This window comes from Pseudopodoces humilis, chromosome 5 (genome assembly GCF_049639895.1).
Source record: "Pseudopodoces humilis isolate 2021_Gansu_Grassland_sample_001 chromosome 5, ASM4963989v1, whole genome shotgun sequence".
NCBI classification, from domain to species: domain Eukaryota; kingdom Metazoa; phylum Chordata; class Aves; order Passeriformes; family Paridae; genus Pseudopodoces; species Pseudopodoces humilis.
This window is the reverse complement of record NC_142204.1, coordinates 28,949,319-28,955,580: the sequence shown is the minus strand read 5'-3', so window position 1 is coordinate 28,955,580 and position 6,262 is coordinate 28,949,319. Positions and strand designations below refer to the sequence as shown.

The window sequence follows — 6,262 nt, the reverse complement described above, 5'->3', positions numbered from 1 at the left end:
GCGGGTGAGTCGAGAAATCTAGTTGGCCCGAACTGGCCCTCAGCCGGCTACGAGCCACCAAATAGAATATCAGCACTGCGGTAGCCACGTCTCTCGTACAGTTCCTCGTTAGTATAGTGGTAAGTATCCCCGCCTGTCACGCGGGAGACCGGGGTTCGATTCCCCGACGGGGAGGTACGCATATTTTTCCTGTTTTCCTACCCCAGAGGCAAAATCGTTTTTTGTAAATCAAAGCTGTTCCCAGACTGCGGTAGGAAAAGCGTTGCGACTCTGAAACAGGAAGAACAGAGCAAAACCCATCAGGGTCTGGCTGCATACATGCTCCAGAGCCGGGGTAGCTGCAGGATCTCACAAGATCAGCTGCGGAATTGAGAGCAGGCACAGGGAAAGTATTTTCATATTTTAATGGCTCAAACAGCGGAACAAAGGGACTAAACCTTTCAAAAATACTCACCCTTTTCCTTAAACCTATATGGAAAAAGCCTAACCCAGCTTCACCTAGGTCAGAATCAAGGGGAAGGAGAACGGGTCAAACAGGCACAGGAGAAGAGAGCAGGTGGAAGGCCAGAGGCCATGTCCTAGCTTGCAGTAACACAGCCTGACATTTTTGTCTTCAAAGGGAGAACTTCACCGATCAGAAAGCCCCGAGGCTTCACTGGATCCTGGCTGGGGCCCGTGTGTGCACTGGCTAAGAGTAGCTTGCGGGACAGCTGTGAGACTCCAGCGTCCCTGCTTACCTTTATTTAATATCCCTGAAAATGCTTTTTTAGGCACTCCCTCTTTTAAAATCCTTTTGACACAAATGTATTTATTTATTAATTATACAGTTCAGCACAAAGATCTCCTCCTGTCTGTGGGAGGTCAGCAGATGCTGAGCAGTAAATATGATGGCCCAAATTTCTCTTTTTCCAAGTCAGGAAATAGCTCCATGGCCAATTGCACATAAAAGGAGTAAGGAACTAGGACCCAAGGCAAAAGGCCAAGACACCCAGCTGTGAGGGATGCAAGGATGCATGTGCCTGTTGTTCAGAGCAGGAGGCTGGTGAGCCCTGCTCTGGCCCTGGCTTTGTGCACTGAGTTTTAGTAAAACTAATTTGATGCCCTGAACTGCACACTGAAAGCAAATAGTTCTGTACCATGAGCAACCTCGCATCAGCCACCCAACCAGCAGCAAGCACTCAAGTGAGAATATACACAAGAGAAATTTTCTCTGTGTAATAAGAGCTATGGGGCAACTTGACAGAAAAGTCTGGCAACAAAGGGCAATTACTCTTAACACAGCATTGCTGGAAACCATGGACGTGTAATGGCAAATGCAGAATCTAGCCCCTGTCACCCTCAGAAAGTGGTTTTTGAAGCAGCGCACCTTCAGCGCAAGTGTGCACAGCCATGGGAGCAGCACATTAGGAGCTGTGGGGAGCTGAGGCTGCAGAAGGAATTCTAGGGCTGATGTACTGTGCAAGACCAAGAGATAGCTTCTGTGGACTCATCAGCTGATAGTAAAGCCCATAGATCACTCAAGAGCATCCCACTGCCCCAGCTGTCCTATCTGGATGCAAATCTGAGATGGCAATGTGAGAAGCAGGTGAAGAGGGGGTGTGAGCACCATCCACTGTGACACCCCGGAGCTTTGTACAAACTCCTAGACTAGAGCCACATGCCCAGACAAACTAGGTCAGGACAGAGAAGGAATTTCAGTAGGTCTGTATTACAGGTGGGAGAAAAAATAACCATAACATTTTTCCTTTTGTGATTTCTGAATTTCCTGCCACTCTCACTTCCTTTTCTCAAAATCCACATATATATGTCATCAGAAAATCAAGGGAACTTATTTTGTTTAGTAGGCAGTTTATTTCAAAACAGAGGTCAGACCATAAAATAAGATGCAAGAACCATTTAGTAGTTCATGTGTGCTGGCATCCAGTCAGGCAATTTCAGCTGTCATAAAACAATAAGGGATAAGAAAAGCAATTAATTCAAAACAGAACTCTGCTGACAGTGTTTTTAGTCATAAAAAAAGAGTCTTGTAAGCAATTTCATACCTGCTTACTTGTGGTTCTTGTTTTCAGGTTTAGCTCTTACAGTGCTCAAGCCACTACCCAGGAGGCAAAGTTTTGCTGTAAACATACTGCTTCTAAAGTCCTAGAAATAAATTCTCATTGGTGCATGGGCAAAGGTGAAAAGAAGAGGAACAAGGAGCTCAGGGCACTGAGCAGGGTTTTACAAGGGTCAGCCTCTCTCCACCTGCAGGGTACTTGGTTCTCACCTAAGTCATCCAGGTCAGCTCAACCTCTTTCCCTTCTCCTGTGCTACCAAATCCTTCCCACGCACCCCCACGGTGCTGTTGTTCTCCAGCTGGCAGTGGGGAGCCAGGACAGCTGGAATGCCAGCGAGCCCAGACACAGCTCCCCACATGTTTCAGACCTTTCTGAGATTTCTAGTGCAGTTCAGGATGGCTTCCTCATGGGCAAAGTCCACAAGAGGCACAAGGCAACGGATCACTTGTCTGGAAGACTTCTGCAGTTGTTTGCAGAAGTGCAATTTGAATGAGCACTAATGAAATCTGGAGGAACAAACAATTCAGTATTGATAGTAGAATTGTTTCCCAGATTTCTTTTTCAAAGAAATGAAATTCTTTAATTATCCACACACAGCTTTAACCTTTTTAACCTTTAACTCTTTTGATGCTTCTAGTCTTCCCACTTAGCTTGCCATCATGCATGTCTTTTATTACCCTCAATTTATCAAAAGCTCATGGAGAGCCAGCATCATGGCTGGTCTGTAGCCAAACCAGCAAGACAAGAGCAGGCTGGAGAGTAAATTACCAGTTCCAGTCTTGCTGAATTCATAGGCTGGTAGCAAAGCGACACTGTGGGGAGGTGTGCGCTGGAATGTCAGCATAAGCATGTTAATGGCATCTTGCTAAAGCATCTGTTTTTAGTGTGTTCACGCCCTGGGGACTGAGTAATTTCAAGAACTCTGTCATCTGAGGGTTGTATTCATATGTGTATTTAACTAAGTGCATTTTATGTACCCTTAACTCTGCCAAATACTTCAACTAACCTTTGTCAAGGTGATTTTTGAAAAGCAAAATATTGATTGCAGATGTTAAAAAACGCTTTATGTCATTAGTAATGATGAAACACAAACTTAGAAGAACTGAGTATCTTGGAAGTTTTATATTGGTGATTACTCTAAGGAGAAGGAAAATAAGATGGGACCCCTTCTCAAACTTAATAACTTAAGTTAACTGCATATCACTTAGAAGTAAACTAATCAGTAAGTAGGGAGATGAAGTAGAACAGATTAGAAAATGTCACTATAAATGCTCACCAAGGGATAATAGCAGGAATAGACAACAACAAATAGTTCACAAGCTTTCTTGCAGGTCAGAAGATCCAATGTGAACATGATGAGCTGTCAATTTAGGACTATACAAGCCCTTTACTCCACCTTGCTTCTTCTACAGAGACTCCCAGCACTAAACCTTTTGGCTGCTAAGAGAAGAAGGGAATCTTGGCCCATCAGAAAGTGCTGAAACACTTTGCAACAGTAGCTGATGTTTGCTTCTTTTCCCTGCATAGGGGGGACCAGCAGATCATATAAATAAGATAAGCAATGTAAAAGAATTTAATCTTTATTGGAGAAATTTTGGCTTGTCATCATTAGTGTCCACCTCCTTTTGCCCCCAAGGATGCTGATTTGCTCTGCAGTCTTCTCTCTCCACTGAGGAGTCTGGCTGCCAGCAGCCCTGGCCAGCTCTGTGATGTTGCCAGCCGTGGATCAGCTCTTGGGAGAAGAGCTGTGGGAGGATGACAGCTGGGCCATGGCTGTCCCCAGTCTCTGCTGCCACTCCTGCCTCACTCACCGTGTGCACTGTGGGCTGTGCCTTGCTGGTGGCAGTGTGTCCCCCAAGGAGCAGCCCACTGCTGCAGCTCCCTGGCACACTGACAGAGCAGGATGTGGGTCTGTGAACACAGAATGCCACCAAGGAGCTGGCATTTGAGTCCTTTCATTGAGAATTTCCAACGTTATTACACAGGTCTGGGCTTTCAGGTGATGGATACTCCTGCAGCTCCACTTGGGTCACTGGAACAACAATAATATAAACTAGATGGGATGCTGACCTACCTGTCAATTAAAAATACCCAGGCCACCATCAGGCATTTGACCCCAATACTCTGTGGTTTTATGGCTCCTCCAGACTGGCCTAGCATCCTTCCACATTCACTTATAACAAGGGTAAATTAGATCTCCACTTTTTCTCCAGTAGCTCTTAATATCTTGAGCACTTAATACTCGAGCAAAGTGATGTACAAAGAACTGTTCCGTTTTGTACATGGATGGTCATTAATGGAGCCAGTTTCCTGGGACATATAGATGGAAAATATTTTAATGCAGTATCTTAGTAGTAGTTTATTCTTCATTTATTTTTTACACTGCTTGAGAATGTCTATTCTATTTCTTTTATTTTTCCTGAGCAAGACAGTTCCTCAGTGCTGTCTTCTTTGTAGAAGTGCACAAACACTTCATACAGTTCTATCTCTACCTGTCAGATGGTCTGTTAAATATAATTTCCATGTTGCTAGACATGCACACACCACCAGAAAAATCAGCCTCTGCTTTTAGGTTATGTTTTTTAGGATATGTTTAAGCTACTAGAGAGTTCTGATGTTCAGATTCACTCATATTATTCCAAAAGGAAAGCATCCAAACACCACAATACACATTTGATAACATTAACCTACAACTTTGGAATAAGTAAGTAACTAACTTTAAAATTGCTACTTGAACTGACTATATTTATGTTTCTACACAATTATGGCACAATTCCTTTTTAGCACTTCAAGGTGTGCATTGTGTTTTCTTCTCCAGAGGATGTTAATTAACTGTGCATGGAGATCTGGCAGCCCCGGGGTGCCATCATAACTGGCTCAAGTGAGGATAATTCCTGCCCCAAACCCAAACATCTAGATGATGCACAGTTAACTCATCTGCTAACTTGATGCTAAATGTCTGTTACACCATTTTGCCTATTCAGGATTTTGCTTTGCTTAATTTTTTCCTTTGTTAAATATTTTGAAATACCATGGATGACAACACTTCCTCTTTCTGGTCATGTTACTTGCATGTAGCAGCAGTGGGTTGCAACATCCCTTTTAATCTGAAAACCCTAATGCATATGAAAGTTTTTCTACAGACAGAATTGTGGTGTATGAGGAAATCACCTATGTTTTACATATATCTATAGCTTTTACTATCTTCACAATCTTCTCAGTCATCAATTTTAAAAACTTCTGCTTCTGGGTGATTCTTTCTGTTCCATGAGGTACCAAACAAACAAGCTCATTCTAACCTTTAAGCATCCAAGAACTAACACTGAACCAAAAAATATGTCTCACAAAAAGCATGCTCACTTGAGTAGCTTGCAGATGCTCATCTTCATGCAGAATAAACTCAAGGATCACAAAAAGGGTGTTTTTTCCTGTTGTTTAACATCTGAAGCTTTCCAAGAGGAGATTTCATATTTGTTTACTTAGGATTCAGCTTTGCCAGACCTTTACTCTGGAGATGAATACAAACTGGCCTCTGGGTAAACTTGGGGTATGGTTTCAGAGTTAGGAGTGTTGAAAGATACTAATTGTTGATAATTTTATTAGTTATTTTGCTAGTAGCTAGTACTATGCTGTGTTTTGTCTACAGTAGTAGAGGAATATTGTCAGGCCTACTACTGTAGATCAGTATCTTGGACTTCCCTTAACTGGCCTTGATATTTTTTTGCCCTTAGATTGACTTCTTGGAATCTTTCTTTGATTCTTCAGGAAAAAGGTGCAAGTAATTAGCTGGCTATTTTTCCCTTATATCCATATTCAAAGCAGGAATGGAAACCAGAACAAAAACACAAGTAGAAACAAATGAATTATGCAGAAAAAATACTTTATTACTCAATCAAAAAGCAGAAGTCTTCTACATCTCACTTAAAGATGTCTTTATTCAAGAGTGGGAGCAGAGAAGAAATATGTACTAAACGTCAAAAGCTTCTATTACAATTTTGTAAGAAAAATTCAGTAGTGTGCTTTCTTCTTTTCATAAGGGCAATAATATCTCTGTAACTATTGATTGTTGGAGAGGCATTGCTTATTTCTTCTGCCTGGCTCACTACAGTCACACCATCTGCAGCATTCTGCTGTTGCTGCATCTCCAACCAATGGACATTTTTGCAAACCATTTGATATTATATTTCTGTCCCCTTCTTATGCAT

General features: G+C 42.4%; 1 non-coding gene across 1 annotated transcript; it reads left to right on the top strand.

Moving 5' to 3' along the window:
* The first annotated feature begins 102 nt into the window (after window positions 1–102).
* TRNAD-GUC (transfer RNA aspartic acid (anticodon GUC)) lies at window positions 103–174 on the top strand. The gene has a single exon. It is a non-coding gene; the product is annotated as a tRNA-Asp (tRNA).
* The last annotated feature ends 6,088 nt before the right edge of the window (window positions 175–6,262 follow it).